Source organism: Hibiscus syriacus, unplaced genomic scaffold (assembly GCF_006381635.1).
Source record: "Hibiscus syriacus cultivar Baekdansim isolate YM2019G1 unplaced genomic scaffold, ASM638163v2 tig00111996_pilon, whole genome shotgun sequence".
NCBI lineage: Eukaryota > Viridiplantae > Streptophyta > Magnoliopsida > Malvales > Malvaceae > Hibiscus > Hibiscus syriacus.
The window spans coordinates 1,858,508-1,875,503 of NW_024063233.1; the positions used below are offsets into that span (position 1 = coordinate 1,858,508).

Genomic DNA, 16,996 nt, shown 5'->3' on the forward strand with positions numbered 1-16,996 from the left:
CAAAAGTATGTGTCTATAGCGGCGTTTGTATAAAAACGCCACTAAAATACTAGTTTATAGCGGTGTTTGTATAAAAACGCCACTATATTACAATTATTTAGCGGCGTTTTTATACAAACGTCACTAAAGTATAATATTTTGCGACGTTTGTTCAAAAACACCGCTATATGTAAACAATTACCGGCGTTTTTAGTAAAAACGCCGCTACATCCGCCGTTAAAAACCATTTTTGCTGTAGTGAATTAAACCCCTAAATCTTAACAAAGCATCATGATTATGAAAGCCATAAAATCACAAAAGTTTAGAAATACACTACCTTAGTTTAGGAATCGAAAATGAAGCTCATTTCTTCAATTACTCTTTTTCTCTCTTCTCTATTTGTGTTTGAGCACTCTAAACCCACTTTCTCTAGCTAACAAAAAACCCAAGAATTCCTTAGCACAAATAAGGTTATAGGACGGATTAAGGATGAGTTTAAAGTCTAAAAAGGTGAGAAAGGAGGTTCTTACCTTCCATGTGAGCAATTGAGCTCAAAGGAAAATAAGAAGAAGATAAAAGAAGAAGACAAATAAAAGGCTTTTAGACAAAAAAATCCACGCCCAAAATAAAATAAAACCCCTAATATCCTTCATGTTTTTTCTTCAATGGTATAATTACTCTTTTGGTCCTTTACATTTTTCATTTTATTCAAAAATCCCCTTTTCATAACCATTTGGTCCCAATTCCAACCTAATTAAATTGCCACTCAGCCTAACGACTTTAATTACGAACTCCATGAGGTCCACATACCTCTCAAGTAAAAATGAAAATACTAACATGGGATTTAGGATGTTACAACTCTCCCCTCCTAAAAATAAATTTGGTCATCAAAATTTACTTGGATTGAATAAAAAGCTACCCTTCGATCAAACGCTTAGAAACGTTAAAGCATCCAAACTCTCATCTAGTTTGATCCTTAAGGAAAAAGCCCCCTCAATACGGGATGAAACTCAAAAACTCACAAAATTGATTTATGATTTCCCAAGGGACGTTACCCACGTCGAACCTTAAGTAAAAACCTTCGAGAGGAACAAATCCAAATAATCTAATCTCGATGTCTAACACTAAATGCTCAGAATGTTTCATAAGAACAAACACTTCTCCACGACTCGTTTGCACTCGTTAAACCGTTCACTTGCTAACTCTACATAATGAAGTTAACATAGCGCACAACTCTAGAGCATCTAGAACTTAGGTAACTCATCGTACTACTCATTGAGGTTATACAAGCACTTGTCACACACTGTCTTGATATTGACCACTGATGATATGATGATGATTCTTAACTTTCTGCATATCAATGTAACGTTTTCACTGTGCAAATATGATTCAATATTCATCCATGACACTCGACCGATTCTCATTTTCTTTACAGTTCACACATACAATACTCACCAAATTGTTTATCTATGGTAATCAAAATTGAGAATCAATTACTTGTTTAGAGAAACTACCAACATCTAGCTCTCTTAGAGAGAACACACCACATAGAAGAGATCATTTGCAATTGTACTCTGACTTTAGAATTCTATGACTCTACATTTTGTACACACGATCGCTTACCACAAGTTTGCTATTCAATGTCAGTTAATGCTAGTCAAACGACACTTAAGGTACTCGGTCTCCTCTAACCTCAAGCACTATAATCCACAATGCTACTCAACCTCACATAACATTATGAGTTGTATATAACTCACACTCATATATCCATATGAATACATCAAAGAAGAAGTTTGGTAGTAAAGCTCAACACTGATCCAACACACACATACAAACATTTTGGTGTAGTCTAAGATCACACAACATCGTAAAACTTACACCCTCACTAGTCTACTAACATAGGTATGTTAGATGATACCTAGGACTCACTTACATCTAGAATATACATCCAACATCCCTACACAAGTAGTACCTCAACACTTTAAACATTTTCTTGGGGACATATACCTCAAAATTCAAACATATAATTACCTCAAGCTTTGTTGAAATGGTCACACAAACCTTAGACTCTCAGTGGAAACACAAGCTCTCATGGTCTTAGTATTATCCTTGAAAAGCCACTTAGTTACTCTCTTATGGAATACTCTCGAGTGTATGAATCTGCTACCAACGTCTAATTAAAGCTAACCCTCAACTTAACAAGGAGCAATCAAAGGTTCTTAAATGATTACAATGATCTTACAACCCCATACTCGCAACCCCAAAGTTATAGTAACACTCACACTAACAACCTACTTAGACCCACTGAGTTAGGCATTTAGATCATGGCACCCAAATTGCGCCTTTAACATCCTCTAAGTACCTCACGATGATCTAGCAATCTAGGGCGTATGAAACTATATTAGGAACATGTTGATATATTCTCTCACTCTCCTACCTGATCACATCGTTGACACTTCTTTACGCTTATCCTCTGTCATGCTAAGCTATTGGGATTCACTCCCCTTATTCGAGCTGGGACATCGTTGTATGAATTAGGGCAATCCTTCACCCTAATTCTAAGGATCTGCATCTATAACACTTTCTATAGAGTATAAAGCATATTCCTTGATGCTTATTGACATATTGTTCGCACTCTAAAAATCCCAATACTCTAGGGCGCTTCCAAATCTTTCCGCAAATGAAAGCTTTGACGGTCTCCTACGAGACCTTGCGTCTGACCTTTGACTCAATTGGAGTGATTGATCTGACAACACTCCCCTCTGCTCATTATGATCCTTGTACCTATTGGTCACTAGCTGATATAGATTTAATAATACACAATCCCTCTCACTTGGGGTCCCTTACCCAACAAATTCTCCCTCATACTTTTCACCGTTTTCATAGCCTTAGCTTGACGTGCCAACTTTGAAAGCACTTTGGGCGAGTCTACCGCCAACTGCACATGAATATCAATATGAAGCTCCTTGAGGAATCTCTTTCACCTCAAGGGCTCGATAGCAACCAACTTTGGAGCATAACGACTCAACTGAAGAAAAATCCTCTTGAACTCATACACTAAGCGATTTCTATAAACTATGTTGAGTTGATCCTATAACTGAGTTCCCCAGTTCTTGCATGTGTGATTTTAGGGAATTTGGAGTTTAGATTAGGGTTGAGTATAAAATAGGGATTTGAATGAGATATGTTCTAGTTCTTTCAACCACCTTAGTTGGTGGTCGGGCTAGGTTTTTAAGGGGGATTTTTTGAGGGTGTTGCAAATGAAAATAAATCGAACATGGAAGATTTTATATGGTTGATCGAGCAAGTATATTGGTTAGGTCCATGGGACTTGAACGACACATTTTTTGAACATACTGGGTAAATTTGATGTGTGATCGTTCTAGGTTAAAAACTTATTATTTAATCATTATCCCTTAATTTAGGCTATTTTATTTTTTATTTGGCCCCTGAATTTTATTTTTAATACAATTAAATCCTTGTGTCTTTATAATTTTTTTACTTTCTTGTTATTTGAAAGTCTTATTACATTAATTATTTTTATGATACCATATTTTTATTTATTAGTGTAATGTTTAATTTTTTTAAAAACATGCTTAATTATTTAATTTAAGTATCTATCAGTGACAAATGTTTTGTTGATCATATGATATTTTTTTGTTATTTGACAAGCATGACTAATCAATTCAATATTTAACCTTAGCATGATTATTTTCATCCTTGTAATTGATAAATTTTATGAAATATTTGTGATTTATTTATTTTTCATGCATGGTGATCTCATCCACATCACTCAACTTTTTCCATAATAAATTAAAAGCCAATGCTCTTTCATTTTAAATTATCGAAGAGAGTTCTCCTAATCCATATGGGTAGTTTAATTTGATAATTTAAAATAAATAAGTACCCTCTAGTGAAACCATAAAAAATAATAACATTTTAAAATTAATCGGAGGGTAGAAAGAGAAATGTTCTCATATTTAGAATCATTGAAAATGAGCCTCTCGATCCTATTCTAAGGTTTAATTTCGATATTTATAAATATTTGAACATTCTCTATCTATCTTAAAGGCCTGATAATTTTTATAAATAGAAATTTTGTTTGTTGCATAAACTTAGAAAAATAAATACAATAATTATAGTATTTCTTATTTCTTTCCAAATAAGGAAAATCACCACTCTACCTTATATTAGGTAGTGTTTCCCTTTGGCTTGAAATATTAAAATGTTAACAATTTAATTTAAAATTTTCAAGAAAAAAATTAGTAATTCGTGACTTTAGTTGGAAATGAGAGGAATGTCACTATACGTTATATTAGGTGTTTGACTTTCTCAAGTTAAATACACAAATTGTTAATTTTATCTCTTAAATTTTAATAGGTTAAATAACATTGTATTTATTTAAATAAAAAGAAGACCATTAGTTAAAATAAAATTTGAATTCATAAGTTCCATTGCAAAGACAATAATTAATCAACTAGGTACCAATTTCCAAGTGTTGTGGGGGTGCTAATCTTTCCCCACACTTAATCGACTCCTGAACTCATTTTCTAGAAAAAAAGAACAAAAGTTATTTTAATAAATTTTAAATTTAAGATCTTATTAAAATAGAAAAATATTTTGGGTGATCCAATAACACCCTAAACAAAGATTGGTGGTGGCTCCTCTAACCATTTTTTTATTTTTAAAGAAAAACCCAACTTTAGTCAAAATGAACCCTAAAACTATTTTTAATTTTTAATATGTTAAGACAACTTGGTAACTTCGCTGGGGACTTTAGAGAGTCAAACCAATAATCGATTAATTACTGTCTTTGCAACATAAATTATGGATTCAAGTTGATTTAATTTTTGATTCCTTTGGTTGTGCTTGGTTGTATGCATTCATTCTTAAAACCCTAATAGCATTGACATACTTGTGATTGTTTGTACTGATGTGTTTATTCATGGATAACATATTTTTAGATAATATGTTTTGAATTGATTGGTAGAGAATGTATGTTAATGTTTTGTAAAGGTTGGTAGATTTCTCCACACATACTCATTGCATTTGCATGACATGAACCCTATACCCGGGCTATCCCTTTTAGGTGAGGGTGAAAGCGATGCTTTCTTTTGAAATATTTCCTCATGTCAGGCCTAGCAATTAGCCTTTGAGGTCCATACCTTATGCCTTCGTGGGATATGTTTCTCCGTGTCATGCATATGGAGAAGTATATCCTCTCAAATTTAACTTGATCTATATAACCTTTGATGGGTTTAGGATCGACGGTCTGGTAAGCCCAAAGGGGAACCAAAGAGGATAATTTGAGTACCTTTAACCATTACAACCGAAACCATGCATGTAATATACCCAAGAAATCTACTAGGATCAAAACCATTCCAAAACCATAGGGAAATCTTGAATAATTATACAAAAAGGAGAAATCAACCCCTATCATTTTTCTATTATTTTTATAAGTAAAAAAATGCGAACTAGAAATCATGTGATTAGGATTTATATTTTTTTTCTAAATAAAACATGGGTGCAGAAATCATGTGTGGGTAGGATTTTATCTTTACCATGACAAGGGTAGATAACTTGTGGGGTAGGATTTACCACCTTTATATTTTATTTATTATTTTACTGACTCATTTTCTTTTTGTTTTCTTTGATTTTATTTTGTCCATTGCATCACATTATTGTGTTATAAGAGGTGTTGAATTGTGTGTATCCCATAAAATTAGAAAGCTTTCACAAATGAATCAAGAGTCCCAAAAGCATCTAGCTTCATATTCAAAGGTGTGCTTGGTCAGAAGCAACACAACATGAGCATAGAGATAGTTTTGCTTTGAATTAACTTTATTTATATGTTTTTAAACTATAGCATACACACATATTAAAAGATTAATCAATAATAAATGAAATATAGTGTAACATAAGAGATATTGGCCGATACTATTATACATATTCACAACATTTGCTTTCAAGCAAGGAAAATAGAGGCTAGACTTAAGGAAATAGAGGACAACTTCGCAGAATTGAACTTTACAAACGTCCCTGGAGTAGGGGGTGTGAAGAAGTAGTGGCGTCACCACCACCATCGAAATTTGTAATCACACTCAAAAATTTGAAGGGTATCCAGGAGACTCTTCTACTATGAAGGCACAAGATTCCGTGACCAACCCTTTAAACAATCTAGAAGACTACTGCATCCCGAACTTTGACGAGGAGGCAAGGAAACTCTTTGTGCACACTCTCAAAGCTCCTTTCTTCGGAAACTTAGTTGCAATCACTTTTGGGAGCTTCATTGATGTCGTGATGGTCGAAGAGATGGTTTATATGGCCATTAAACAAGGAAATATTGAAGGAAGTGAATCACATAGGAGGCCAGCCCCAAATATCACACCCCAATATGGGGTCCGATTTTTTCAGTTTAAAATATGTGAAATGTTATAAGGTTTGATTGAAAAATAATTATTTTATCATACAATTATTTTATTAAACATATTAAGGGCCACTCAATAATAGATATCTTTTATAATAATGGGCAATTTATTTTTTTAAAAGAAAAACGTGAATGAGGATAATAGAGTAGGTAGAAGTGGACAAATTGGGTGAGATGGTATTAAATTAATGATAATGGCAATGTGTGGAATCCATTTCTTATATCTTTCACTTTTGGCTAGAATCCGACCGCCATGTCATCCCGTTCTTCATCGCCTTGCCTACGACTCCTTGCCATATCAGTATCTCACATCACTTCTAACTCAAAAATGGCTTCTCTCAGCTACAACCTCAAAACCTAAACTCCAAACCCAAAAATACCCCACCAAGGTTCGCATGTATCTTTAAGAGTCTGGCCATCCATCGCTGTCATAGGCGTCACTGGCACTGTTGGCCAAGAATTTCTTTCCGTATTCTTCGATCCCGACTTCCCTTATCATTTCCTCAAGCTCCTCGCCTCCAAACGCTCCGCTGGTAAGTCCGTTTCCTTCTGTTGAAAACATTTTTGATATTTCGATATAACAAATTAGTTTAAAAGAATTTTAAGATTTTACAAATGATTTTCAAAGTATATTCGATTCAATTAATCGAATATCAAAATATTACTCCAAGTCTTTTAAGATCAATTTCAAACCTTACTAAATGTGTAAAATTGTGTTTTATACTTAATATATTTTTGAAACAATTTTCACAAAGTATTTTGAACCAAAATCAAGCCTAAAATCAATTTTTCAGAGTGATGCACCGATGCACCAATCCATGCATCGATGCACCATGAATTAAATTAAACATCTAATGCATTTCATGCATCGATGCACTTACCATGCATCGATGCACTGAGGATTTTATGAAAACATCGAATGCATTTGATGCATCGATGCACCAACCATGCATCGATGCACTCTGGCTATTTTGAAACATCGAATGCACTTGATGCATCGATGCACCCTTAGTGCAGTGATGCACTAAGGGTCCAACGGTCAAAATATTTGAATTTTACACTGATGCACCGATGCACCATGGGTATGCATCGATGCACTGACGCTCCCAACTGCTTTAATTAATTGTTTTAACACTTAAACGGCTCTATTGACTCCACTAATCATCCCAGCGTTTAGAAGCGATTCAAGGTGTATTTAAACAAGCTTAGAAGCCATTGATCAATAATAAGAAACAACAAGCAACTAGAATCAAGAAAGAATCAAAGAGAAAGCATCAAACCTCAAGTTTGAGCATTTCAAGCCTATTTTTCATTCAATATTCATTTTGCTTTCAAGAACACTTATTGTGCTCAATTGTATTTATTCTTGAGTGTTCTTTCTTTGTTCTAGAATTGTGCAAACATATATTTCCTTGTGAGATTTTTCTTGTAAGTTTGCAAATTTTAATCTTCTCTTTGAGAAAAGAGTGTTCTCAAGAATTGGGGTATATTCTTGAGGGAGTTGTAAGGTTATCTCTTTGGCCTCAAAAGAAAGAACAAATTAGTGAATTTGTTGGAAAATCCTTAGTGTGAATAGCTAAGGTAGTGGACGTAGACTTTGGTTGATAAAGTCGTACCACTCTAAATCGTTGTGCAATTACTTTCAATTTTCTGCAAAAGCTTCCACTAAAATTTTTATTTCCAATTTACCCCCTCTTAGCCAATTCCATCGATCGATTAACTCAGCAATTGGTATCAGAACCTCACTCATTTGAAGGTTTAATCGCCTCTTGAGTCGATTCGGGAAGAGTTACATCGATTATCAAGTCATTAATGGCCTCCGCTTCAAATTACGACTCCAGTCTCGATTCGATGCCCGTCAACAAGCCTCATTTCTTCAATGGAGTTAACTATGCCTATTGGAAAAATAGGATGATGTACTTCATTCAAGCAAGTGATATGGGAGCATGGAATGCCGTAGAAGAAGGATACATCAAGCCTCTCACTCATCCAAGGTTGTGGAGTGAAGGAGAGACAAGAATGTTCCAGCTCAACTCCAAAGCCATCCATATCATATTTTGTGCTCTTGGACCAGATGAATACGGAAGAGTTTCATCTTGTACAACCGCCAAAGAAATATGGGATAAGCTTCAAGTCACTCATGAAGGTACCGATGAGGTAAAGAAATCTAAAATTAGCATTCTAACGCATAGCTATGAAAATTTCAGGATGAAATCAAATGAAGATATCAAAGCTATGACGGATAGATTTTCAACGATTGTCAATGGTCTCAAATCATATGGAGAGATCATTTCAAATGAAAAGATTGTGAGAAAGTTAGTCTACTCTCTTCCAAAATCATGGAAATCAAAGAAGATGACAATCATCGAGTCTAAGGATCTAACGTCCTTAACTCTTGAAGAGCTAATCGGTTCCCTTATCACTCATGAAATGATACTTGAAGATGAAGTGGACCTCGATAAGATTGACGAGACACCAAAGGATAAGGAAAAGAAGAAAAACATTGGAGTTTCTCTCAAATCCATAAAAGATGAGACTGATTCAAATGACGATGATGATGACGAGGAAATGGCATTATTTGCCAAACGATTCAGAAAGTTGATGATGCCCACCCGAGGAAGAAAATTCAAACGCAATGAAGGCTTCAAAACTGAATCGAATGAGAAAGACTCAATTATTTGCTATGAATGCAAAAAGTCGGGGCATGTCAAATATGATTGCCCATAATTAAAGAAAAAGGGTTAATCCAAAATGAAGCACAAGGCTCATGTAGCTACATGGAGCGATGAAGAAGCTTCTGATGAAGAGGAACAAGAAGTTGCAAACTTGTGCTTAATGGCTATCGGGGAAGATTCTAAGAATTTGGGTACCAAAAATTAGAAATTAATCTATGTTTGTAGGCAAATGAGCATTGCTACAAGGCACGGGAAACAAATCCAAATTCATGGTACCTTGATAGTGGATGCTCGAGACACATGACCGGAGATAAAAGCCGGTTCATAGAACTTAACGCCAAAAATGGAGAAGTGACTTTTGGTGATAATTCAAAAGGTCACATTGAAGGTATTGGTACTATAGGGAATACCTCTTCTATACAAATTAAAAATATGTTATATGTGAATGGATTAAAGCATAATCTATTGAGTATTAGTCAATTATGCGATAAGAGATTCAATGTCATGCTTGAAATAATGGTTGTAAAGTCATTGACATTGCATCTAATCGGATTATGCTTGTTGGTCATAGAATAGGAAATATATACATGGTGCATTTAGATTCTATTAATGTGACTAATTTATGCCTAGTTGCTAAGGATGAGCATGATAGTTGGTTATGACATAGGAGACTAGGACATGCTAGTATGAGTGTTTTACAATAGCTAATTCAAGGAGACTTAGTAAGAGGGTTGCCTAAGCTTAAATTTGATAATGATAAAATCTGTGATGCTTGTGCTAAAGGAAAACAAAAGCGAATTTCTTTTAAATCCATTAATGATGTATCAACTAGTAGAGAATTACAATTGATCCATATAGATCTTTTTGGGCCAACTAGGACTACTAGCTTGGGTGGAAAACAATATGCATTTGTCTTGGTAGATGACTATTCTAGATATACTTGGGTTATATTCTTAAGTACTAAAGATGAAGCATTAGAAAATTTCATCACATTTTCAAAAGTAATCCAAAACGAAAAAGGTTACTCTATCACTAGTGTTAGAAGTTATCATAGCACTGAATTTGAAAATCTTGGATTTAATGAGTTTTGTAATTCTAATGGTATTAGCCATAATTTTTCAGCACCTAGAACCCCTCAACAAAATGGAGTTGTTGAAAGGAAAAATCAAACTTTAGAAGAAATGGCTAGAACCATGCTTTGTGAAAATAATTTGCCAAAATATTTTTAGGCTGAAGCCATAAATACCGCTTGTTATGTTGTAAATCGAGTAGTGATTAGGCCAATTTTAAAGAAAACTCAATATGAAATTTTCAAAAATAAAAAGCCTAACATTAGTTATTTTCATCCTTTTGGATGTAAATGTTTTGTTTTAAACAACGGTAAAGAAAACCTTGGCAAATTTGATGCTAAAAGTGATAAAAGAATTTTTTTGGGTTATTCCTTAAATTCTAAAGCTTATCGAGTATTTAATAAAAGAACTTTAGTTGTATAAGAGTCTATACATGTTGTTTTCGATGATAATCTCCTTCCAAGGAAGGATTCTTGTGTTAATGATGATGTAGGTATTGTACAAGCAAATGACGTTAGACATGACGTTGGAGAATCATCATCAAAGGAAGAAACGAAAGATGAGGAAACTCATGATCCTCTCGAGAATCCAACCATTGAAGAAAGGGAAGTATCTTATCCAAGAGAATACAACTATGTCAAGGATGGTGAGATTATAGGTGATCCATCAAAAGGGGTAACAACTCGATCTTCTCTTAGAAATATTTGTAAATATGTTGCATTTATCTCATGCATAGAGCCTAAGAATATTAAAGAAGCATTAAATGATGAACATTGGATCATGGCTATGCAAGAAGAGTTAAATCAATTTGAGAGAAGTAAAGTATGGACATTAATTGAAAGGCCTAATAATAAATCTACTGTAGGTACTAGATGGGTATTTAGGAATAAGCTTGTTGAGAGTGGTAATATAGTGAGAAACAAGGTTAGACTTGTTGCTCAAGGGTATACTCAAGAAGAGGGTATAGACTATGATGAAACATACGCTCCCGTAGCTAGGATGGAAGCAATTAGAATGTTATTAGCATTTGCCTGTTTTCATGAATTTAAATTATATCAAATGGATGTTAAAAGTACATTTCTAAATGGTTTTATAAAAGAATAAGTGTATGTGGAACAACCTCCAGGTTTTGAAGATTCAAAATTTCTAAATCATGTTCTTAAATTGACAAAAGCACTTTATGGTTTAAAACAAGCTCCTAGAGCTTGGTATGAAAGATTGTCAATCTTTTTAATTGAAAAAGATTTTTCAAAAGGGAAGGTTGACACTACATTGTTTTTAAAGCATAAAGGTAAAGATTTATTAGTAGTTCAAATTTATGTTGATGATATAATATTTGGTTCTACTAATGATGTTCTTTGCCAAGAATTTTCTAAGCTAATTCAAAGTGAATTCAAGATGAGCATGATGGGGGAGCTCTCATTTTTCTTGGGACTCCAAATCAAGCAAAGAAAAGATGGCATCTTCATCAATCAAGCTAAGTATGTCAAAGATATGCTCAAGAATTTTGGACTGGAAAATGGAAAGCCACACAACACTCCAATGAGCTCATCGACAAAGCTTGACTTAGATGAATGAGGTAAATATGTAGATGTTAAATTATATAGGTCAATGATTGGATCTTTACTGTATCTAACTGTAAGTAGACCGAATATTATGTTTAGTGTTTGCTTATGTGCTAGATTTCAATCATGACCTAAGGAATCACATTTACTAGATGTTAAGAGAATCTTTAGATACCTTAAGGACACTCCTAGTTTAGGACTTTGGTATCCTAGAGACTCTAGCTTTAGCTTGCATGCGCGGATTATGGAGGATGCAAATTAGATAGGAAAAGCACCTCCGGTACTTGCCAATTCCTTGGAAATATGTTGATTTCTTGGTTTTCAAAGAAACAAAATTGTGTTGCATTATCTACCACTGAAGCGGAATACATTTTAGCCGGTAGTTGCTGTGCACAAGTTTTATGGATGAAACAACAATTTTTTTATTATGGATTTGAAGTAGGTACTATTCCTATCAAGTGTGACAATACTATTGCTATTTGTCTCACTAAAAATTCCATCCAACACTCTAGAACTAAGCACATTGAAATAAGACATCACTTCATTATAGACCATGTCACTGAGGAAGATGTAGTTCTATAATTTGTTGATACTTTGCATCAATTAGCGGATATCTTTACAAAACCTTTAGACAATGAAAGATTTTGGACACTTAGGAGAGAATTAGGTTTAACTGACATATCTTCACTTAGTGCTTAAAATAATTTTAGCACTTTTAAGAATAAATGAAAAATGCTTATTATGGTAATTTTTTATTGCATTCATTGGTATTAGTTAGGGGGAGTTTATGTTATTTGGTGAAAATTAAGTTTATGTTCAAATATTGTTTAAAGACTAATTTGATTGATTGAACATGATTAATTTTCAATAAATGAGTTGCCAATACCACTAGAGCTAATTAATTTAGCATTTTAAGTGTTCAAAACGGATGTTTTTAACATTTATGTGCTTCATGCATCGATACACTTAACAATGCATCGATGCATCCCTTTGAATGTGCATCGATTCATCATGTTGATGCACCGATGCACTCCTTGAATGTGCATCGATGCACGGGGTCATGCATCGATGCATCCGTCGGGTTTTTAGATAAAAACCCTGATTTTCTTTATATTCTCAAACTCCTAACTCTAAAACACTCACACCGTTCGCCTCTCTCTCTTTCTAAAATCTACTTTTGCTTAAAATCAACAAAATATTGTTGGAATCTTCGAGTTTTTCAACTCCTAATCCTACATTTATCATCAAATCTAGCAAAACAACATCACATTCCTCTCAAATCTGAAATTTTCAAGGTAATATTTCAAAAAGCTTATTTTATTGATTTTTGATCTTAGGACTAGTTTTAATTAGTTCTAGGATGAACATTATATCGGGCATTGATAGTTTGATGATTACAAACTAGTTTTTACAACTAATTTCATAAAAAACTCACAAAATTTCAATGAATTTGTGAATTTTCGAAATAAAAAAAATCAAAAATCTAAATTTAATTTCTAAATTTGATGTTTTTGATTTAATTATGTTGTTTTCATGAAAAACTATACATATTATTTACAAATATTATTTTCAAATAGTTTTTCAAAACATTGCCCATTAGGATTTAGTTTAGAGAACCTTGAATTATTGAGGACTCAGTTGAGTTTTGGGATTGATTATTGTGCATACATGTGTTTCAATTTGCAGGTTATATTTCTTTTTTCGATTCTTAAACCATGTCTAATCCCAAACGCCCTAGGACTTCGTCGAGTCGTTCTCGTTCAAACCAACCTCCTAATCTCATTCCTCCTCAACCTTCATCTCTATTAGGATCTTGTTTTAACATGCATGAGCGTCATAGAGACGAATTGTACTCTAGGTAAAGAAATTATTTCCAAACTTATAGAATCCGTGAAGAGCGTATTCCCAAGCCATGGTTGACATTGAATTCGAATACCTTCCGATTCTTAAAGCTTGGAAGTTTGATAAATTGTTTCAGCTTAAACCGATCGTCTATCAATAATTGGTCCGCATCTTCTATTCCAATGCGGTGTGTATTCAAAATGAAACTCAATGTGGAACTATAGGCATTATATCCTATCTTTTAGGCCAATATATTAATATTGACCCCGAGACTATAGCTTTTTGATTTGGGTTAGATGATAGTGGTGTATTTAATGAGTGAAAATGTGGAATATCCCTATGTTCCAAACTCCAGTGTTAGTACTCTACGATCTCATCACGATCGTTTTCTTCATTTGATGATCTCTTGGTGGTTTAGACCATCCGGAGGTAGGTACTCCACACTTCGTGCTAGGGATTTATGGTGGATGTATTGTATTAAAAATAAAATCAAATAAATCTGCCCGTATTATATTCAGTCAATTAGTGGACATCATAAACATTGTTCCTTCAAAACATATTGAAACATTGATTTATGGATGTCTTCTTAGTAACCTCTTTATCAAACTTGGTCTAGACGTCTCTCTAGACAATCCTATCCCACTCCAAAATCAAATCAATCTCACATCCTTGAAGAAAGTGGATTGGAAACAAGACGAGGTAACCGGACAATGGGTTTTTAGACCCGGAAAGCAAACTCCGGGAGCTAGTTCCTCACGAGCTGCTCCTAGCTCCTCTCGTGCTCCTCCTCCTCCTCCGGCTCCGGCTTCTGACGATGATCCTGAATTTCAACAACTTATGCAAGACATCGATGATCACGTACCTGATGACGAGCCTGCACCGGAACCAGTTTCACAAGAAGATCAAATGCCTCCATATTTTCGTTCGTTTTTGGAGACATTTGATTTACGGTATGCGGCCATGGATTCACGCTTCAGATTAATTAAGTCACAGCTCTCTACCTTGGGAGCTCGACAACAAGATATGAATGATCGTTTAGATGTACTTACGCTTGATATGAGAGCTCGTTACCCTCCTCCTCTTCCTGATCCTTCGATGGATGAATAGATTTATCTTGCTTTGATAGTTTTTGGGTTTGAACTTGAATTTAAATTGTTAAAACATTTTGGATTGTCTTTCTTTGATTTTTGGATATTTGTTTGATGGATATTTGAACTTTTATTTCATATATATTTTGGTTTGTTTCAATATATGCATCATTTACTTTTTAGTTGAAATATGACCAATTTACCATTTCTCATTCTATTATGAATATTGATTATGAAACTAATGGCTAATTTCTCTTTTGATTATGATCTTAGCAGCTTAAGCTATATATATATATATTTAATCAATTGGCTATGTTTTTCAAAACCTTGTTTAAATCGGGTTTTAAGACTTTTTGATTTAACAAAAAAGGGGAGAAATGTTAAGAAAAAAAAGGGAGAAGTGTTTAAGTAAGAAGGAGTAATTTTTCAAAATTGATTTCAATTTTTTTTTTAGAAAATCTTAAAATAACACAAATGTTTTGTTATATCAAAGAGGGAGAGATTGTTGAAAACATTTTTGATATTTCGATATAACAAATTAGTTTAAAAGAATTTTAAGATTTTACAAATGATTTTCTAAGTATATTTGATTCAATTAATCGAATATCAAAATATTACTCCAAGTCTTTTAAGATCAATTTCAAACCTTACTAAATCTGTAAAATTGTGTTTTATACTTAATATATTTTTGAAACAATTTTCACAAAGTATTTTGAACCAAAATCAAGCCTAAAATCAATTTTTCAGAGTGATGCACCAATGCACCAATCCATGCATCGATGCACCATGAATTAAATTGAACATCGAATGCATTTCATGTATCGATGCACTTACCATGCACCGATACACTTACCATGCACCGATGCACTTACCATGCACCGATGCACTGAGGATTTTATGAAAACATCGATGCACCAGCCATGCATCGATGCACTCTGGCTATTTTGAAACATCGAATGCACTTGATGCATCGTTTCACTCTTAGTGCACCGATGCACTAAGAGTCCAACGGTCAAAATATTTGAATTTTACATTGATGCACCTATGCACCATGGGTATGCATCGATGCACTGACGCTCCCAACTGCTTTAATTAATTGTTTTCACACTTAAATAGCTATATTGACTCCACTAAACATCCCCAACGTTCAGAAGTGATTCAAGGTGTATTTAAACAAACTTAGAAGCCTTTGATCAATAATAAGAAACAATAAGCAACTAGAATCAAGAAATAATCAAAGAGAAAGCATCAAACCTCAAGTTTGAGCATTTCAAGTATATTTTTCATTCAATATTCATTTTGCTTTCAAGAACACTTATTGTGCTCAATTGTATTTATTCTTGACTTTTCTTTCTTTGTTCTAGAATTGTGCAAACATATTTGCCTTGTGAGGTTTTTCTTGTAAGTTTGCAAATTTGTAATCTTCTCTTTGAGAAAAGAGTGTTCTCAAGAATTGTGGTATATTCTTGAGGGAGTTGTAAGGTTAATTCTTTGGCCTCAAAAGAAAGAAAAAATTAGTGAATTTGTTGGAAAATCCTTAGTGTGGATAGCTAAGGTAGTGGACGTAGACTTTGGTTGATAAAGTCGAACCACTCTAAATCGTTGTGCAATTACTTTCAATTTTCTGCAAAAGCTTCCACCAAAATTTTTATTGCCAATTCACCCCCCTCTTGGCCAATTCTATCGACCGATTAACTCAACACCTTCCAAGACAGCACCTTTACCGTCCAGGAACTAACCGCCGACAGCTTCGACGAATGTTGACATCGCTCTTTTTAATGCTGGTGGGTTTATAAGTAAATAGTTCGATCCCATTGCGGTGGATAAAGGTGCCATCATGGTGGATAATAGCTCGGCGTTTCGAATGGTTGATGGAGTGCCTTTAGTTATCCCGGACGTGAATCCGGGAGCAATGGATTGGATTAAAGTTGGTGAAAAAAAGTGTTTTTATTTCAAACCCCAACTGTTCTACCATTATCTACTTAATGGCTGCTACTCCTCTTCATCGCCATGCTAAGGTGACTCGTATGGTGGTCAGTACATATCAGGCAGCTAGTAGTGCTGGTGTTGCTGCTTTGAATTGAAATTAATGCAAAGTGTTGGGAAGTGATTTGGAGAAGATGAAACGCTCTTCATTTTTGTGTGCATGTGAGCACAATGATAAGGTTTATTAAGTATGAAAGAAGGGAGACAAGGAGGGAAGCCATCGCCATTTATCGATTATGCGTGGGTTGGTCTCGCTGTTGGGATTCTACACCAGCTTTCTCCTTGTCCTAGCTGGTTTAGTGCTTATCATTTGGCTATTTTGAGCACTGGTAATGGAGAATAATATAAATAAATGTAAATGGGT

General features: G+C 34.2%; 1 pseudogene; it reads left to right on the forward strand.

The window, feature by feature from the left end:
* The first annotated feature begins 6,117 nt into the window (after positions 1-6,117).
* On the forward strand, positions 6,118-16,730 carry LOC120173989 (annotated as a pseudogene).
* Positions 16,731-16,996: the final 266 nt, after the last annotated feature.